At 36.8% G+C, this 21,588-nt stretch overlaps 1 protein-coding gene across 6 annotated transcripts in view; it reads left to right on the top strand.

Annotated features, from left to right (window-relative positions):
* Positions 1 to 21,588, top strand: part of NFIB (nuclear factor I B) — a 273,344-nt gene that overhangs the window by 94,983 nt on the left and 156,773 nt on the right. The window lies entirely within an intron of this gene.

The raw sequence follows: 21,588 nt of genomic DNA, 5'->3' as shown, positions 1-21,588 counted from the left end.
TAAATGTCTTGTTCTTGGGAAAAAGCAGTCCATGGATACAGTTCTTGTTAATCACTGACCTCTTAAGAAACACATTCATTCATTCAGCAAAAACTTATTAAATGCCCTTTGAGTTTATAGTGCTTTTGTGGAGCACTGAAGAAGATACAAAGTTTAGGAAATAAGACACAAATATAGATGATTATTAACATCCCACAATACTTGCACCAAAGTACAAAAACAAGATATGTGAGAGCCAAAGGGAAACTTGTTACTGAGAAGAGAGGATCAAATAAGGCTTCCTGAAGAAGGTAGCATTGGAATTTGACTCTAAGAAGAGTAGCAATTCAGCAGGTCAAGAAGAGGGAGGATATATTAGGGCAATAGGAACAATGTGGTCAAAGGCATGGAGGTAGGAAAATGTGAAATGTGTTCAAGGGACATAGAATACTTCAACTAAAACTCAGATACTGGCAGCTTGATCTTTTTAAAAATTGGTTTTGGTTTTTGGGTTTTTTTTGCCCCAAACCTTGCTGTTTATCTCTAAATAATGCCATGGATTTCTGAATTAAAATTTATTCATTAGGCAATTATATGATTCAATTTTAAAGATATATAATTTGAAAGAAATATTATAAATAAACTCAAAAAACCCCACAAAGTAACCTCAAAATGAAAGTGGTAATGGATGTTTTAAGATTTCTGTCTTGCCTGATTATTATGACAAATATAGAAAATGTGAAAGTAAAAATTAGCAATCTTGGAAAAAACAGTACAGTATTTATGTCACCATCTGATTGCTATCAAGACAAAAATAATCATAGTATTTGGCAATGGTACCCAAATATCATGTAAGAGACCAAGAAAATGATGCATCCTTTCCTGATCCATCATTGGACCATAGATGTAGAGCAGAAGAGACTTAGAAGGCCGCCATCTTTTCCAGCTCCCTCCTTTTACAGATGGAGAAACTGAAATCTAGAGAGATTACGTAACTGGTTCAGCAGCATCACACTGGTAGTGTGGTTGAACTGAGATGTGAACTCGAGTCCTGGAACCCCAAGCTCAGCACTCTGTCCGTTGTACCTTTTTGTTTTCCATAGTATCCTCTTTTGAATATCACATCGTATTAACAATGTATTGGTCTTATCTATGTCTGGGAAATTGTGGTACGGTCGGAAGAGCACTGAATTTGTAGTCAGAAGACCTGGGTTCAAATCCTATCTCTGCCCCTTAATATCTGTGTGATGTTGAGTAAGTCACTATTTTGAGGAGCCTGTTTCCTTATCTACACACTGAGAGAAATTAACTAGATCAATAAACTCAAGTAACAAGGGGCCCCTAATATTCATAAAAGGAACTCTGTAGGCTATATATTGACTTAGTTTTAAAAGTGAGACATTATCTATGTTTTATTGTATTTTAAAATTTATTTTGTTAAATATCTCCCAATTCTATTTTAATCTGCATTGGGCCATACTTCAGAGTATTGGAGGCTGCATGTAGCCCATGGCCCATGTGTTCAACACCTCTGGACTGGATGATTTCTAAGGTCCCTTTTAGCTCTAATCATGTGAACTTGGTTCTTAGGTGATACAGTGGATAGAGTACTGGCTTTAGAGTCAGGAAGACCTGAGTTCAAATATGTCTTCATCCACTAGCTGTGTGACCTTGAGCAAGTCACTTAACCCTGTTTGCCTCAGTTCCTTCATCTGTAAAACGAGCTGGAGAAGGAAATGGCAATCCACTCTAGTAGTACATTTGCTAAAAACAAAAAGCTGACCAAACCCAAAACAAAGAACCTAACCCAAACAGTGTCACAAAGAGTCAGACAGGACTAATAGACTAAACAAGTGATTACTTTTTCAGTCACTCAAAATTCTAGTCATCTTTCATTCTTCTTTCCTTACCCCTCCTACTGCCCTCATCCAATAAACCCTCAACCCCTGTGGATTCTACCTGTGTATATCCTATCCATATAAAGATGCTGTCAGGCTGTATTTTAAGATTGGTCCTTAATTTTAATTATGCCCTTGGATCAAATCAAACCATTTACATATGGTTACTGAACTTCAAAAGAATTGTGGGGAAAATTCAACTTTTCAAACCTCTCTTTTTACTCGGTAATTTTTGACTCATTTTTTCAGAAACTTTTTTTTTATTTGACTAAAGACACAGCAGTTGAAACCTAAGAGAAATCAGACCATTAATTTCCTTATTGGAATTGACTTTCTCCTAGTAGTAGAATGACTGAAGAATGAAAAATCTCTAAATGCTTCTTCTCTGTCAGTGTATATGAAGTCACTTCTTTTTTAAGGGAGATGAGTGGGGATTGGAAGTCCCAAAGCTAGAATACAGAAGATAATGCAACATGAAGCCATTTAGTGTGGGTGTTTCATTAGCAAAGTCAAATTGGAAGTACATGTGGTTGAGAAAGAAAAGGACGAGGTTGAAGTTGGTCAGTACTATTTAGACTTTTTTTTTTTTAGTATTTGAGCACTTCTTTTAATCTGAGAGTACAGCAGAGTAGCCATGCTTTCCCACTACTCGTGGGACCTGTTCTGGCCTTATCCTGCTGTGGCTGCAAGGATTCTCTCAATGTTGTAGGCCTAATTTCTTTTCTTAATGTGGCAGGCTGTGCTGTTGACCCAAGTACTTTTCCTGTGGCATCATTATTTTAAGCCAAGTGTCAAACCTTTCTACAGCAGAAAGAACTAACTAGTTTGGTTTAAAATCTTGTTTTGGATCCTATATTATTTTGTGACTTACTACCATGCCATATTGCTGTGTCCAGACATCAGTGCGTGATGTCATTGTCTACAGAAGGCATCTTCACTATTGACTAGCCCTGGACACAAATTAAAAATTTCCTTCTAGATTAAAGAGATTGGAAGTAAGGAGTGTATGGGAGGCAGTAATGTGGATCTTTGTAAGCATTTAATTATAGATCCTTATATTTTGTTATGCTTTTCTATAAGTTTTCATGACTTTTTTTTTCTTTTGGAGATCTTATACATCTGTCTTGTCTCCTCTATAGGATTTTAGGTTTCTTAGGGCAGAGACCTTTTGTTTGTCTTTTGTTTACTTTGTATTTTTCCTTAAGTGTGGAATAGTATGCAGATTTCTCTGCACCATAGAATCCCCTCATTGGACACCTGAATCCCTGTGGTTTAAAGCCAATGGATCACTCTTTGTCAAGGCTTAGGCTGCTTGGTCTTTGAAAAAATCCAGTCCATTTACTCATTTATTCATCATTCATTCATTCAAAAAGCATTGATTGACTCTCTCTTGCACCGAGTACTTTGAAGTTAAGGCCAGTTCTCTATTGTACCTGTGCCTGGAATGTTCTCTTGCTCGTTGAATTGCTGTCTCCCTTTTGAACTCATCTAAAATAGCACCTCCTCCGTGAAGCCTTCCATGCTCCTCCATTCTTGGTTACGATATTCCTCATTGGATCTCCTAATTCTGTATAGCTCTTGAATGTGTTTATGTAGTAATTGTGTCTAGTCAGTGGGGTTAGCTTATGTGCTGCTGTGAATTGGGGCCATGTGTCTGCAAGAAAAGGATGGAAATTCATTGCCTATTCGCATTGGGGTAAGTAAAGAATTTTTTGAGTCAGTACTTGTGTAAATTTTGTTTTGGCCGTTATATGGATTCCAGCAGGAGTCATAGAAACAAGAGTGGAATGATGAGCGAGGGAGCCAAACAGTGGTGATGGGCTGGGGGAGATGAGCAGAGGAAGTAGGTCATCCTCCATCCGGGGTGCAGATTTACCTTTGTATTGAAGACTGCAACCCAGGGACCACTCAGAATTAAGTTCTAGCTACAAAGAGAGATTGAACGCATACTTTCACCACCTGAGTCAGGAGTTTGGAAAAGACTGAGTCATGAACTACTCTGGGGGTAGGGAGGAAGGAAAGTGGAAGGACGTGGTATTCATTCAGAAATGTGGCTGATACTGTTTTAGTTACATTCTGTCCTGATTGAGTGTTTACTGTTTCAGTGATATTTCTTACCTTTGTGTCCTGCTGACATGAGAAACAACTGAAACTTAGTTAACTGAGCTAACATCAGAAATTACCAGCATCAAAGATTGTCTAACAGTATAATTTGCCACCAGCCCAACACCTTGCAGTGTTCTGATGATGACTCTTGCGAGAATACTTGTTTCTGGGCAGACCAGTATCAGCATGCTGGCTAATTGGGAGAAAAGAGGGCAAGAAGGGGAAAACGAAGGAAAACAGAGTTGGAAAACCTGCTTTACAGCTTTTTCAATTGGGGCAGGAAGTATTGTCCGAAATAAAAATGATATTTGGTCCTTGTCTTCATAGAGCTTACAATATGGTCTGGAAGCCAGGTGATGCTTTTATGAGAGTCCCATGCCTAGAGAACATAATGCATTGCAAAACAGTACACATAGTAATCATTCGCCTAGGAAATAAAGATAGACTTCTGTGGAGGCATGATTTGTGGTAAAGAGGAATGATTTCATCCAGGTGATGAAGTTCTAGATCCAGCGGTGATCAGTTGTAGAACAAGGGGGCATGAGGGATGGGAGAAAAAAAGACATGAAATTCTAAATGAAGATATATAGAAGGAGGAGGATGGTTTGATGCCTAATAGAATGCACCTTCTTCTCTGTTTTGCTTCTTCCATTTGTGTGTGAGAAGACAGGAATCAGAGAGAGAGAGAGAGAGAGAGAGAGAGTGAGTGTCTAGGGGAGGGAAGCTTAATATGTGGGCAAGCATATTGGTTATGTCAGGAAGCTGGACCCCAAAGATTAAACTAGGTTGAGTAATGACTCTGAGATTTTTAGGAAGTCATTTCCCATTCCTTCCTCCCACTGCTTTGGGTCTCAGTTTCTTCATCTTTAAAGGGAGGACCTGTAAGGCCCTGTCTATCTTTAGCAGTCCGTGGTTTGGGGCTAGTGGGTTTCTCTGGGTGGATGGGGACTCCCCACTGGAGAAAGAACCTTTTATAAGGTTAAATAAATGGAAGATGATAAAGGGGAAGTAGCAGCAGGAGTATATGGGGCTGCTAATTGGATATGGAGTTTTGGGAAGAGGGAGAAGAAGTTGGATTTGGGGATAAGGATAGCAGATAAGGACCACAGGGTTGTGGGAGAAGTCAGGGGGAAAAGATGGATGTCATGACAGAGGTAGGACAGGGAGACCTCTGGCTAGGTAGTAAAGGGGCGGCGGGGGGTGGGGAAGAACCAAATTCTATTATAGGGCATTTTATTCCCCAGGATACCAGGAGATGATTTCCTGGTTCTGAAAAAGCACGCATTGGGATTAGCAAGATCCTTACTATTAACACCAATTTGGAAGTATCAGAAATTATTTTTTTTTCTTTCCAGAATGACATAAGTAAACAACTCAAAGCCTGCTTCTCAGATCTTTTCCATCAGGGACTTTGTGCCTCCTAGATTTTGAGGCATGCTTCAGAGAGCTTTACTCTTCTCATTTATGGCAATATGCTAATTATGTAGTGATTTATTCCCATTGTGATAATCGCACCCTATTGGATGAGACTTTTTAATTAACCCAATAACATTATAATTATGTTATATGTGTATTATTAATAAAACTATATTAATGATAACAATGAATTAAGTAGACACCTACTGAGAGAGGCATGTGCCTTTGATGCTCCTTGATGAACAGGATTCAAGGATAGTCTCACTGAATTTGCTTGTTCTAAAATCTAAACAAGGGTGAGGGAAAGAAACTTGGTTGTTGGAAGAGAATGCCAAAGCTAGGTTGATTTTGCTCTTTGAGATCCATGATTGAGAAGTAGTTCTACTAACATTCTAATTCCTCTCACAGTGAAGTAGTACACTTTTCTGAGCATTTAACCTTTACCTCCAAGGTTTATGTAGAGAAAATTCTGATGTAATGAATTAAGATCTTAGATCTCAGGAGAATTCTTATAACTCTTGTTCCACTCTCCAAAGTCTTCTTTCTTTTGATACAAGGAGAGGATGCTACTTTCTTTTCATTAGGAGAAAAGCTCCTTCCCCTTGCTTAAATCCCACCCAACCTAGTGCCTTTCTGTCTCCAGAGTTCTTCTCTAGAGTGTATGTAGAGAGCTACATTACATTGCTAACCATTTGCCACTGGAGGAGGAGGAGAGGAAAAAAACCCAAAAAACAAAAACCTCCTCCGTATAACACAAATAAAACAGAAACAACGTGTTAATGAATAAAATCCTGGTTTGAATCAGTTCACTCTTAACAAACTTAGGGTTGTTTGCAATTTTGAGTGAGTACATCTGCAAACCAAAATAGTTAGTAGGTCTAATTTTAGGTTTACAGCTTTGACATTATACCCTTAAATTACTTCTTGTTTTGAAAATCATCTTTAACTCAGACTTTTTTCTTTCTTCCTTTGGGCTATGGTGAGATTTTTTTTAAAAGAAGATTTTTTTCACTCTAATTTGCAGATAATTATCTTTTCGTTTTTTTTCTCAGACCTATTTTTCCAGTTAAAGCTCTATATCAACTTTTAGTCTAAATTCCTTTATGATTTCTAAGCTTAAAAAAAGAAATATACAGATAAATATGGCTTTAGTCAAGGGTCTTTAACATTTATTGTGTCATGGACTCTTTTGGCAGTCTGGTAAAACCTATGAACCCTTCCTCATAATAAAGTTTTTGTATAATTCAAAGAAATACCAAATTCCATTTGGAAGTAATTAGAAGTAAAAATGTAATTTTTTCCTCACCTAAGTTCATTGTATCTCTTGGAATGTATCCATAGACCTGTCCATGGACCCTAGGTTAAAAACCCCTGCTCAAGAGGTTCAGAATTATTGAAGATGATATTTGGGGGACACTTGAGTTAATTTTATGAGTCATCATTCATCTGAATTACAAATAATAATAACTGACTTTCATATAGTGCTTTATTATTTGCAAAATGCTCTATAACTATATGTTATGTATTTTGACCTCTATAACAATCCCATCAGGTACATAACATAACTATGATTAGATCATTTTACCAATAAGTAAAATGACTAAAAATAAAATCCATCATGGACCAAAATACTGCTCTTTGTGGTAGCAAAAACATGGAAACAAAATGGGTGGCCATTGATTGTGGAGTGGTTGATTAAATTATGGTATATAGGAATGTAATATAATATTGCACCATAAGAAATGACATATGAAGAATTCAGAGAAACATGCAAATACTTTTCCTGATCCAATGCAGAGTGAAAAGTATAAACGTTAAAGGAATTTACTCAATGACTACAAGAATGTAATTGAAATCAACTCTAAAAGCCCGACTAGTTTAGACTAATTGCACTGATTAATCTTAGTCCCGGAGAAAAGTAAAGGAAACGTGCCTCTTTTCTCTTGGAAGAGAATTGGGTGACTGACTCCAGGTGTGGAAAGTTGTATATACTGGCAGACAGTCACTTAACTGGTTAGCAGTTGCTCAAAAATTTCTTTGTTACAAGCCAGGATTCAATGGGAGGGATATATTGAAAAACGATCCTTATGTTTAAAAAAGGCAAAAAATATGTTATCAAATGGAAGAGGAAAAAAAGAAATCATGAGAATCAGAAAGGTTAAGTGATTTCCCTGGGTCATACAGCTAGTAAGACAAAACCAGACTCTGGGCCAACCCTCTTTCCACTATATCTGTCCCAGTATTATTTGTGTTAGGACAGGTTGTAGAAGCTATTTATTGGCACCTAGTTAAAACCTATATTTGAAAAGAGGGTAATGATTGTAAGTCCCTTGAAGATAGAGTGATCTAAATCACTGTAGAATAAATCAGTAAGTCTGTAAGCATTTATTAAGCACTTACTATGTGCCAGGTATTGTGCTAAGTATTGGGGATACAAAGAAAGGCAAAAGACAGTCCCTGCTCTCAAGGAACTCAGGCATGCAAACAACTATGTACAAACAAGATATATGCAGAATTAATTGGAGTTAATCAATAGAGGAAAGGCACTAGCATTAAGTAGGATCAGGAAGGGTTTCTTGTAGAAAGTCAGATTGAAGGAATATGGGGAATCTAGGAGGCAGAGTTGAGGAGGGAGAGCATTTCAGCCATGAAGGAAAGCTAGTAAAAATACCCAGACTGAGGAGATGCTATGTCTTGTTCAAGGAACAGGGAGGAGGCCAATGTTACTGGGCCACAGAGTACTTGATAGGGTATAAATATAAGAAGATTGGAAAGGTGGTTGTTGGGATAGGGACAGGCCTTTGAATGCCAGTCAGAGGATTTTATATTTGATCTATAGGGGATAGGGAGCCACTGGAGTTTATGGACCTAAAGTAAAAAATTCTTTCTCTGAGATCAAGGAGTCAATAAAGATAGGAGGACAGCTTATCTTTGTTATCTCTGAGACAAAATTAAGTGAGGCATCTGACTTTATTTTGGCATGTTGGCAAAAAGACTCTGATGCACTAAGTGCCAAACTTAGCCCCACACCCCCAATTTAATGTCTTTCTAGGCTAGGCAAGGAATGTATGTGACTGAGTGATCATTTAGGGTTATAATGCTTAACCACTGACATCCACAAAACATCTTGCTGCCCTGAAGTCTTACGGATGGAGTTTCTTAGAAATATATCAAATACCTTTTGAGGAGAGGATAAAGGGGAAACTGAGCTACATTTGAAAATATCATGGGAACAAAATATACTTTCACCACAAATTATTACCATTGACCCTTTTGTCCTTGAATATTCATTTTCCTCGCATGTAATAAATGCACGTTTTCCCAAGGACTACCTTATGGCTCATGCCTTGTTATTGACTTTGGAAGTTTAGTAATCCTCACAAAAGTGTTAGTATACTTGTAAAGGCTAATCAATGTATTATCCTTTTTTTAAAAAAATGATTTATGATAAAAGTATTGTGTATGAAATGAAAGGTCTTAGAAACACAGAATAAATTGACTACCTGACAGAAAAAAATGGAAAAAGTAGAACTTTTAAAAATGAGATAATGTAAGAACTCAGTGCTGGGTTTGGTGAATCTTCGAAAAGAATTTGGTTTTTTTAAAGTAGGTAACAGCTTGCCCAGAATATCTGAGATGACTCATTATACCTTTAAAATCTGCCCAGGTATCAAAAGACCTGTATTTTTATTTGTTCTGCTAATTACTAGGCATGTGACAGTGGGCACCGAGCCTTTTTCCTCTTCTGTAACCTAGGAATGGCAATACCTACATTGTCTTTGAACAGAGTTGTGAAGACCAAATGAGAATATATGCAAAAAAAATCTTTTAGAACTATATAAATTAAGGACTTACTAAGACATAGATACTCTAGGCAGTCTCTTATGCCCACTCCAGAAATAATTTGTAAGATATTTTTCATTATATAAGATGGTATCTATTCTAAAGTAGAATTGGTACATTTAGATGGAGTGTGTAAAAATTATAATCTGGGGAAAAATTATAGCCTGGAAACTTTGGAAATTAATACTGTTGTTCATTTAGCTGTAGTGAAATTGATCAAAATGATTAATTTATTATAAAGAATATGACATGGGGGTGGTAAGATGTTTTTACATTCAAATATTTTATCATTCCTAATAACTCCCAGTTCTTTTAAAAATTCTGCCCAACAGACATCTTCCAGATATTATTTATAATTGACTAAAGCTGTTATGATAGTACTTTAGAAGATTGATGCAGAAATCTGTTAAATTTCTTTGTGCTTTTCAATATAAGGCTCTCAAGATCATAAATTTAGAACTGGAAAAGAACTTAGGAGCCCACTATCTGCAGTGTTAGACAAACTCTAATAGGAAATGAAAGTGACTCACTCCTAGATTTCACTAGAACTTGCTTTTAATTGTTGGTCTGCTGCTTTGAACTGGAAAACAATGGGAAAATGCAACTCATGTCCCCTCTTTATGACACTACTCTAATACTATCTTCTTACAAGTGGGACTTTAAAAAAAACAAATTATAATATCAAAACTGCTTTTAGATTCTTAGAAGGAAGATATCACCAAAGTATACAATATTTAGGGCTAGATGTTTATTCACTTTTCAAATAGTACCACATACTATGGAGCCACTATCCCAAGTCCCATTTTAGCTGACAATTTGGGTCACCAGAGCGTGGCCAGTATATCTCATCAAGGCTCTAGGTTTATCCCTGTGGAGTTTGGGGGTTGTTTTTTTAATGTTCTAGTCTAGATTGCAAACCCCTCACTGGCCCTCCCTGATTATCAGTTGATATCAATTAGTCATCTAGACTTAATTAGCTTTTAGGAATGGATATTAATTAAGGTGGTTTAGTAAGGACAGTTGGTGCAAAACATTTCTTTAAAAGTCTATAACATGTCCCTGGAAAGCACTCAGAGGGATCAGATGCAGGATGGGGGTGGGGGCAGGACAGACAGTGAAAATGCACAAAGTTGGGAGATGCAGTATCTTACGTGAGGAACAGCAAGATGGCTATTGCCACTGGATTATAGAGTATATGGAGGGGAGTGATTAGTAAAAAGACTTGAAAGGTAGGAAGATACCAGTAATGGAGGGCTTTAAAAGCCAAACAAGATGTTATATACCATTCCAGATGTGATAGGGAGCCACTGGTGTTTATTGAATAGGGTCAGGGGTGACATGATCAGACCTGCACTGTAAGTAGATCAATTTTTGTCCTCAGTAAAAGATACAGTATAATGGGGAGAAATTGGAGGAAAACCAACCATATTCCATTTTTTCCAGGTTTTGCTTTGCATATCCAGCTTCTGTCAGTAGCCAGGATTTCCAGAAATGAGGAGAGTATGGCTGGTACTAGGGGACCCTTTCTCTGTTAAACAAAATCATCATCAGGACATCTCTTCCTCCTTCATGAGTCTGTTGACGAAAGTAGCTTCTCCTTAGGCAAAGTTCGGAGAACACATTGTGGCAATAGGTCATCTCTTATTCATCCTAGGTAACAGCATAGTAATGATGTCAAGAAGAATCTTCTGGAGCTACAAGTCATTTAGTCGAAAGGAATGATCTTGATTAATGACCAGCCAGAAGTAATCCAACTCTCCTTAAATATCTTTACTACTTCTGCTTGATTTTTGTACTTAATTTGTACTTAATCACATTCTAACATGCTATATTCATTTGAGTATGTATCTTGTCTTCCTGCTAGATGGCAAAATCCTTGAAGACAAGAACATGTTTTCCATCTTTGTACCTTCCCATGTCTCGCACAGGGACTTAAACATGCTAGTCTGGAGAAATAAGGAATGATATGGACAAGTGTGAGAAGAGTGTGTGTCGAATAGACGTTTTGACCCTGATCATAGATGCAGTATGGCATACTGGATAGAGAGCTGGATTCCAAGCCACAAGGACCTGACTCCAATTGTTGCCTCTAACGCCGAATATGGCTTTGTGACCCTGAGAAGTCACTTAACCTCTCACTGCTCTAGATGACGCTAAGAATATATTGCTGAGGAAGTGCCAACCTGGGAAGTCCAATACTTATTCTCACCCCTTTGGTCTCAAATATTCAAGTAGATCTGTGATCTCACCAATTTAGGAAAGTTACCTCCAAAGCTACAGATGGCAACTGATTCATGACTGCCCATAGTGTGCAACTGTTCTTCTCCTCTGAAAAGTTTATGATGCAGGTTCCACCCAGTTAGCTGGAGGCTTTTGTTGCTTCCTCCCTAACATTGCATGCGGCACATTCCTGTCCACTCATCATATACCTCACCAGCTTGTCTTCTCGTTCTGTCATACAATAATAGATCAGATCTAGTTTTATATATTGTCTAATATAACTTAATCCACATTAATCAGATCTACTTAGGTCAGAAAGTCAGATATTGAATTCCTACTTTGGTATGGGACAGAAACTCTCTCCGTGGGCCTGAATTTCCAGGAGAGGTTAGATTTTCAGAGGAGATTCATCCTGTACCATTTAAACACATTTCGATATAACCAGCTAACAAACCCATTGCATCATATAGACTGCGTGAATGGCTGTATGTTTTGGGGGAATGCTGCCATATTTTCTTTTCCATCATCTACCCTCTTCCTTTTTGTTTCCTTTTTATTGTTTACCCATGGGGGCTGTAATTCTAATAAATTATTCAGAAGTTCTACTAATTCTCTAAGTTGTTAAGCTTTCGGAAGGTTAATAGTTTTGAAGAAAATTGAGCTGAAAAGCCAAACTCAAAGATTCGCTATTACAGTGGATGATAAAAGATGAGTTGGATATAATCTCTCCCATTCTTTTCTTTTTTTTTCTCTCATTCTTATAAAATAAGTTATCACCAGTTTTTTTAACCTGGGTTTGCTTCTTGCTGTGATGTCTTTAATGACTTTATCCATTAATATATGACATTAGCTTTTCAAAGTTTTAATGCTACCTTTTTTCTTTTTACACAAAAGTTACATTTTTATATATGTCCCCACCTCTCCTAGTATCCTCCTTTGTAACAAATAAAAAGTTAAGATAGATGTAGTGACCAGGGAGCATATGTAACATTCCACACGTGCTCTCTCACCTAACCACTGAGAGGTGGGAATTGTAACATTAACTTTTCAGTTAATGTTATGTATATATTAATAAGATTTTCCCCCACTCCTCTTTTTTACTGTCATGTATAGACCTATTAGTAAGATTTTCTGCATGTTATTAGAATTATTGGTTCATGAACTAAAGCCCTGAAGAACACTTCTGAAGTCTCTTCACTTGATTTCTAATGCTTTCATTGGTTTTGAAGCCATTCTCTTGTCCTGTGGCATTATCCTTGTCACTCACTTGCTTACATGTACCGTACTTGGAGAGCATTCTACTGGATTTGTTTCAACTATTTTTGAGAAGCCCTTGAGTTATAAGCATGTTTTCAGTAAGAATGTTCTTTTCTAGATCTAACATCTTTTTTGTGAGAACTATCTCCCAAATATATTTAATATTCTCTCACAGTGTTATTGAACACTGGTTGTGTTCATAGCTTCAGTTGTTTCAAATACAACATGTGAAAATGTGCAAGCCTTATTATCATTATTAAATTAATATGATACTATTATTTATGTTACAAATGAGAGTTTTAAATATTTCTTTTCTCACGATATTTTTTTAACTTTTTCTAATATAAAGTCAAATTGCTTACTGGGTACTCTCTCAACTTTCCTAAAAGTAAAGCAAGCATTCACAAGTAATATGAGGTAGGAGTTTCCTTATAAAAATTGTTTCTGACTCTTTTGACCCTAAATAACTCAATCTTTTGTTGTTGATAACTTTCAATTATATCAATAATTTTTCTAACAATGTCCCTATTATATTCTCCTTTGTATCAAACATTTATATAAACTCCTTGAGGGCAGAAACTATTTTGTTTTCCCTCCCCTTCCCTCCTCTACCCTTGCCTTCCTCTTCTTTGCTTTTCCTTCTCCTCTCTCTCCTTTTTTCCCCTTCTCTTCTCCTTTCTTCTCCTCTCCTCCTTTTGTGATATAAACTCCTTCAGAGTGGGGATTACTGTTTGCTTTGTCTTTGTGTATCCCTAGTACATAGTATAGTTCCTTGTACAGAATAGGTAGATATATAAATAATTTTTGAATTGAGTTTATTGGTTATCTAGGCAATAATATTCATGCAATATGAATTCATTGCTAGTAAAGATTTTTTTCTTCATGGCCTGTAAAAAATATGTATGCATATATGTATGTATGTGTGTATGTATGTGTGAATGAATGAATATACATATGATGTATGTATCTCATTCCTGAAATAAATTTTCGGGAATATATCTTCACTGTAAATCAAGTGCATATAGTCATACAAGGAGTGTTTTCCTAGGAAGAGGGAGCCAAGGACTGCTACTATACTTAGAATTTTTTCAGTGACTGCTGCACTTAGAACTCTTAGTTGGCTTTGCTCAGGGTTTTTTTTTTTTAAGTTTTCTTTCCTTTAGGCTTTTTTTGCTTTGTTTTTCCAAGACACTATCTGTGGTCAAACAAATGGTCTGTCTCAGAGCCAAACCATTTAGTTTGGCTGTCCTAATGATACATCTGCATTGCCTCAATGTCAACTCTGTTGCCATGTCTTCAGGTAGGTGGATTGAGTAGATGGTCTTTGGGGAGCCGAGCCTACTGTGGTTTGAACTGCCATGATACAGGCTGAGCTTCCATCTGAGCCCGTGAAGTCCAAGGAAGCTCCTGCTTCGTAGCCCCATCTTGGCTTTGCCATTCCCATTGCCCCGTGGCCACAGTTCCAGTTGTTGCTCCTGCCAGAGCCTGCTTTCCTGAACAAAGTCTCTTATCACTGCTGTGGCTTGTGGCGGTTGGAAGCTCTGATTTCTCTCACAGCTGATAGTTTCTCTCCCTCAATGCATTAATCAGTCAATCTAGTTACTGGTGACATAAAAAGTAAATTGTCCCTGTCCTCGAGGGACTTACATTCTATTTAAGAAACAATATACACATATAAGTAAATTAAAAACATGAAAAGTAGATTCAAGGTCATTTTTAGGGGCAGCTAAGTGGCTCAGTGGATAGAATGCTGGCCTGGAGTCAGGAAGATCCGAGTTGAAATCCAGCCTCAGACACTTAGTAGCTGCGTGTTCCTGGGCAAGTCACTTAACCTGGTTGCCTCAATTTTCTTATCTGTAAAATGAACTGGAGAAAGTAATAAAAAACCATTCCAGTATCTTTGCCAAGAAAACCCCATATGGGGTCAATGAAGGGTCAAACATGACTGAAAATGACTAAACAACAACAAATTTTTAGGGGATCCATTAGCAGATAGGGAGAATTAGGAAAAGGCCTTATGTTAGAGATGAGCTTTGAAGGAAGTTAGGAGGAGGAGGAGGAGGGGAGAAGAGGGAGTCCATTCCAGACAAGGAAGAAAGACTGGACAAAGCATGGCAGAAGGTTGTATGTGAGGTATACCAATTGTTTCAGTTCACCAAACGTTTATTTAGTACTTCACTGCAGCTAGTAAGAACTTGATAAATGCTTGTTTGTTTGATATATGAGATAGAAAAATTTCAAGAAGTCATGCATGACCTCTTCCCTTGTGGAACTTATAGGCTCACAGAGGAATGTCCTTGGTTGGATCTGTTACCTCATGGATAGAGGTACTTCTAATGGCTCCGGTTATACTAATCAATGGCTGCCTATCTCACATGATTCTGGTGTCTGTCCATCAAGGAATTCTTTCTGCCGGGTCTGCTTCACATGCTGAGAGCTTTCCTCTAGATCAGAAATTCTCAAATTGGGCTCCACAGACCTCTCCATTAAGACGTTTCAGGGGGTGGTCTGTGAACTTGAACGGGAAAAATCTCTCTCTATTTTGCTATACTTGGTTTCCTTTGTGATCTTTGGTATTTTATTTCATACATTTGAAAATATTATTTTGAGACGAGATCTATAGCTTTCACTGGATTACCAAATGAGTCCATGACACATGTATTCTAGTTCTCTGGAAATTATGTGGGTGTTAGCAAAGTACAGATGCTGTCAATCAGTCTATTCCTTTGTCTTGGTCAATGATTGACCCATCTATCTTTTCCTGGTCATACACTTCTCTCATAACCCCTTCTTAAGCTCTATTTTCTCCCTTCAAACTTAATTAGTAATTTTTTTTTTGCAACCAGCTCATATCCACCATGCATGGTATGACACAAAAAAACCAGATAGCATGACAAACATGCATGGGTCTGTGCCTGAAGGTCACTTACTCCTGTTATATACATGGGTACAAGAGGTTGTACTGGTGCATACCACAAGTGGCAGAGATAGCATAATTTTCTGATCTTGCGAGGCACCCTTGTGGCCTCAATCCTCTGATAGTTTACATTCTTATAGCACTTTATGAATGCCAAATGCTTCAGGCACCTCATCTCCCATGGCTTTGTGAGACTAAGTGATATAAGGATCAATCACATTCTATATGTGAAGACAGTCGAGTTCTAAATTGTGAAGTGAATTGCTGGGTTAGATACCAGGCCAGCACTAGAGCTCAGGAGCTGGTCTGGTGCCTATCACTTTTTTCATCACCATGCCAACAGATGACAGATGGGTCCAGGTCACCCAGAGTGTATACTCTAGTGCCCAGTGACCTACTCCAACTGGCTCTGTTGGCCTTCTTCCATGGATAGGATAAACCCTTGGTATTCCTTTTCATGTCTAAAGAGTGTGTGTTTTGCATAGGATGCAACAGGGAGGGGAGTATATGTCCAAAGAGTAAAACCAAAGAATATCTTTGTATGTCTGTTGGTGGAATGGGGTCGAACAGACACATATTTCCTGTAGCAATTTTTCTGAGCTTGTTCACAGCTTAGTTATGCTCCAGGGGGACCAGGCGAGGGGAGGCAAAAGAGTGAACTCAGCTATAAACACTGAAGTGTAAGTAGTTTAAGCTTTCCCCAGCTGACAGAGAGTGAGGAGTCTGACTGAAGGTGATAACAGGGAATGCAACAGAGAATGTGGAGGGGAGGAAACTCTTCTCTCTTTCATGCTTAGGAAGAGAGTGTGTTAGGAGTCTGGAGTCCTAGGATATTGGAGGTGAGAACACTAGCTAGATAAGCTAGATCAATTCCCCAATCTTATATATGACGAAACTGAACTTCAAAGAGGGGGCCCATGTGACCCAAATCACACAGTTGGCTAGTGGAAGAGTTTGGGCTTAGAAACTAGGTATCCTAACTTCCTGGACAGTGCCTTTCTAACCGTTTCACACTGTCTGTGAGAGACCTCCAAGATATAAAGATGAAGACTTATAATAATAATTGAATAGACAAAAAAGGAAAAAAGTTAGACCCCCTGGATATTCTCTGCTTTCTGATATAGTAATTGTCATGTAGTATTAGCTTTTGAAGCCACAATATTGCTTTAAATATCTCAGTGTAAAAAATGACAGGCAGGTCAAAAAAAGTATGCAAGTGTCTGGGTATATCTTGACTATACTGATTTAGTTATGATTTTAATGAATATCTTACTTTTTTACTTTTTTGGGGGGAGGAGAGGGTAAGCAGGAAGAAGGGCAAAAAGCACCAAACTAAATTTTTCCCAGGTAATTTAACTGAGGTTTTAACATCCTATGTAATGTAGGAAGAAATCATTCAATTTAAGTATATTTTTTCAAAGCACTTAGTAGGTTGACTCCACTCAAGAAAAATTTATTAAGCACCTATTACGTGCCAGGCCAGCTAAGTGGTACAGTGGATAGAATGCCAATCCTGAAGTCAAGAACACTCCTCTTTGTGAATTCAAATCTGGCCTCAGTCATTTACTAGTTGTATGACCCTGGGCAAGTCACTTAACCCTGTTTGCCTCAGTTTCCTCATCTGTAAAATGATCTGGAGAAGGTAATAGCAAACCACTTCAGTATCTTTGCGAAGAAAACCCCAAATGGGGTCAGGGAGAGGTGGACACAGCTGCAACTGCTGAGCAATGACAATATGTCAGGCATTGTGTTAGACACTACTGGAGATAGAAAGATAAGTTAGACATCTGTCAAAGAGTCCATAATTGTGTGTGTGTGTGTGTGTGTGTGTGTGTGTGTGAGAGAGAGAGAGAGAGAGAGACAGGTAGAGAGAGAGACAGACAGTGAGAGAGATTAGACATTTATGTAAATAATTACAAAACAAAGTAGTGACTTACAGTTTAGGAAAGGCAGAAGCAAAGTGATATGAAAAGCAAAAAAAAGGTCCATGAATTTTTGAAAAATTAAAAAAAAATTATTATTGAGAGGAAAACTTCAGCCTCTTCTTCCTCCGCCTGCTCCCCGACTAGTAAACTAACCCAAATTTTAATCACCAAAAGGTTGGGTTTGGAATTCCTTCCTTTTGTTTCTTTTTTCTAGTTACCATTTTAGTAGGGATGTTTAACTAAGGCCGCATGACAAACATCTTTTTAAAAAATGTATTTTAGACCTAGTCAGAGCCTTTTCCAGTCAATAATTAAATGAGTTCATCAACGCCTAATGCTTCTGGTCAATGAGAATTGGGTGAGCCATTTCTCTTTAAACTTTCAAGCATTTGCTTCTTTATATGAATCATCAACTCCTAAATGAAATTAAAGCTGGTTTGTTTTCTTTACTTAAAAATGAGTCCGTTGCACATTATAAGCTGTCTTTGTCTGAGATTATTTAAATAAGAGATCTGAAGCCCCTGCAGCCTTAGGCAATGAACTTTGGATTTTTTATTAACTCGGGTCTGTTTGGTGTTAGAATGGATGGTGTTTGCTATATGGTACTTTTTTATTTGAATTAACACTAAGTCCATGCACTATCAAAACACAGGAAAATAATGCTGTTAAATGAGAACATATAGGTAATAAATAAACCAAGTGTTCTGGTTGATTGAGGTTTGATGATTTTTAAAGCTTTTTAGTTGCTATGTTTGATATTGAATTTATTTAAAAAACACATTAGTGTACTTCTGTGGCTTAGTTATGTTCAGAATTCTAAACATAATATAAAATAAAAAAAAGAATGCTGCAGTGCCTCTGAGATAACATTATCAATACTAGTTTTCATTGTAGAGTAGTACAGCTGTGAGATAGGGCTAAACCTGTACTAATACCTTACCTTTTAAAAATTAAACTCAAGATATATGGTGCTTGTACATTTTTGGCAATTGATATGCATTCAGACTCCATCAGTGCTTTCTCTGAAAGTAGATAGCATTTTTCATCATAGGTCCTTCAGAATTGTCTCCAATCTTTGCATTGCTGGGAATAGCTAGGCCATTCACCATTGATCATTGTGCAGTATTGCTGTTATTGTCATGTTCTCCTGGTTCTGCTCACTTCACTTTGCATAGTTCATATGCATCTTTCTAGGTTTTTTCCTAAGCATCCTGCTCACCATTTTTTTTTGCAACACAATAGTATTCCATTACAATAATATACTACAACTTGTTCAACCAATTCCCTGGTTGATGGCAATCCCCTCAATTTCCAATTCTTTGGCAGCTGATTGGGGGATGGATTGGTGAGGGGAGAAACCCCTGGAAGTAGAAAGACCCACCAGCAAGCTATTTCAATAGTCCATGTACAAGATGATGAGGGCCTGTACGAAGCTAGTGGTAGTGTCAGAGGAGACTAGGGGGCTGCTATAAATATTTTTGTATATATAGGTCCTTTTCCATTTTAAAAAATCTCTTTGGCGTACAGACCTAGCAGTGGTATTGCTGGATCAAAGGGTATGCACAGTTTTATAGCTCTTTGGGCATAGTTCCAAATTGCTCTCCAGAATGGTTTGATCAATTCACAACTCCACCAACACTGCATTAGTGCATTATGACTGTAGCATTTCTAGTACAATATTGAATAATAATGGTGATAATGAACATCCTTGCTTCACCCCTGATCATATTGGAAAGGCTTCTGGCTTAGCCCCATTACAGATAATACTTGCTGATGGTTTTAGATAAATATTACTTATAATTTTAAAGAAAGCTCCATTTACTCTTATGGTTTCCAGTGTTTTCAATAGGAATGAGTATTGTATTTTGTCAAAGGCTTTTTCTGTATCTATTGATATAATCATATGATTTTGTTGGTTTTATTATTGATAATGGTTAATTATGCTGATAGTTTTTCTAATATTGAACTAGCTCTGCATTCCTGGTATAAATCACACCAGATCATAGTGTATGATCGTTGTGGTATATTGCTTTAATCTCTTTGCTAGTATTTTATTTAAATTTTTGCTTCAGTATTCATTTATAAAAATTGGTGTATAGTTTTCTTTCTTTGTTCATGGTTTAGATATCAACCCCATATTTTTGTCATAAAACGAATTTGGTAGGACTCCTTCTTTGCCTAGTTCCCCAAGTAGTTTACATGGTATTGGAATTAATTGTTCTTTAAATGTTTTGGAGAATTTGCTTGTGAACCCATCTGGCCCTGGAGATTGTTTTATTAAGGAATCCATTGATGGCTTGTTCAATTTCTTTTTCTAAGATAGGGTTATTTAAGTATCCTCTTTCCTCTTCTGTTAATCTGGGCAATTTATATTTTTGTAAATATTTATCCATTTCACTTAGATTGTTAGATTTATTGGCATATAATTGGGCAAAACAGTGCCTAATAATTGCTTTAATTTCCTCTTCATTGATAGTGAATTAATCCTTTTCATTTTTGATACTGGTGATATGATTTTCTTCTTTCTTTTTTTAAAAATCAAACTAGCAATGATTTACCTATTTTATTGTTTTCCCCCCATAAAACTAGTTCCTAGTTTTATTTGTTAGCTTAATGGTTTTCTTACTTTCAGTTTTTTAAATCTCTCCTTTGATTTTTAGGATTTCCATTGTGGTGTTTAATTAGAGGTTTAAAATCTGTTCTTTTTCTAGTTTTTCTTTGTAGTTGCATACCAGACTCATTGATCTGCTTTTTCTCTGTTTTATTGAAGGCATTCAGAGATGTGAATTTTCACCTAAAACTGCTTTGGCTCAGCCCCATAAATTTTGATATGCTGTCTCATTGTTGTCATTTTCCTTAATGAAATTATTGTTTCTATGCTTTGTTCTTTGACCTGTTCATTCTTTAGGATTCAATTATTTGATTTCCAACTTTTAATCTATCCACAGCCCTTTATAAAATGGAATTTGTATTGCATTGCAATCTGAAAAGAATGCATTTAGTATTTATGCTTTTCTGCATTTGGTTGTGAGGTTTTTATGACCTAATACATGGTCAGTTTTTGTGTAAGTGCCATGTACCACTGAGAAAATGGCATGGTCTTTTCTATTCCCACTCATTTTTCTCCATAGGTCTGTCATATCTAATTTTTCTAAAATTCTATTCATCTCCTTGATTTCTTTCTTCTATTGTTATATTTATCTAGTTCTGAGAGGGTAAAGTTGAGGTCCCCCATGAGTATTAGTTTTACTACTTCCTCCTATAATTCATTTAACTTTTCCTTTAAGAATTTGGATGCTATACCATTTGGTGCATATATGTTTAGTATTTGTATTACTTCATTGACTTTGGTGCCTTTTAGCAAGATGTAGTTTCCTTGCTTATCTCTTTTAATTAGATCTATTTTTGCTCTTGCTTTGTCTGACATCGTGATTGCTACCCCTAATTAAATTATGTCTTTCTTAAATTTGCCTACATTTCCATTTAAATGAAGCCTTGCTCTCTTCTTATCCTGTCTTATTTTAAAGGAACACATTTCTTCCTAAATGTTTACCGGGTTTTCTGGAAAATGGTATTTTACTGATAATGAAGCAGTTTTTAGAAGATGAAAGAGCCATCACTTGTAGATTGACACAAGAATATTTATACTTTGAAATTCATATAAAAGATATGGCATTATAAGTATAGTTGGATTTTATTTACTTTTAAACTTACATTAAAAAAGAACTGTTCTTGAAAAAATTGAACTTGCTTGCAATTGAATCTGTATGAATATCATAAAACCAGTCATTATTTTGTTTTCTATAGGAGTGTAGACCCTTAGATTTATTTTTCTTGATGGAAATGTGTTTATGTGTGTGTGTCTCTCTGTGTGTATGCAGCTGTAAACACAGACACATATATACACATATACACATATATGTATATATAATGCATGTTTTAGTATAAATGGGGCTGAGAGATTAGTAACCTATTTCTAGGATTTCTAGAGACAATTGTTCATTAAGTTTTTTAATTACATAGATAT

Source organism: Trichosurus vulpecula, chromosome 9, assembly GCF_011100635.1.
Source record: "Trichosurus vulpecula isolate mTriVul1 chromosome 9, mTriVul1.pri, whole genome shotgun sequence".
Classification (NCBI taxonomy): domain Eukaryota; kingdom Metazoa; phylum Chordata; class Mammalia; order Diprotodontia; family Phalangeridae; genus Trichosurus; species Trichosurus vulpecula.
The sequence above is the reverse complement of the archived record's forward strand: the minus strand, read 5'-3'. Positions and strand labels throughout refer to the sequence as shown.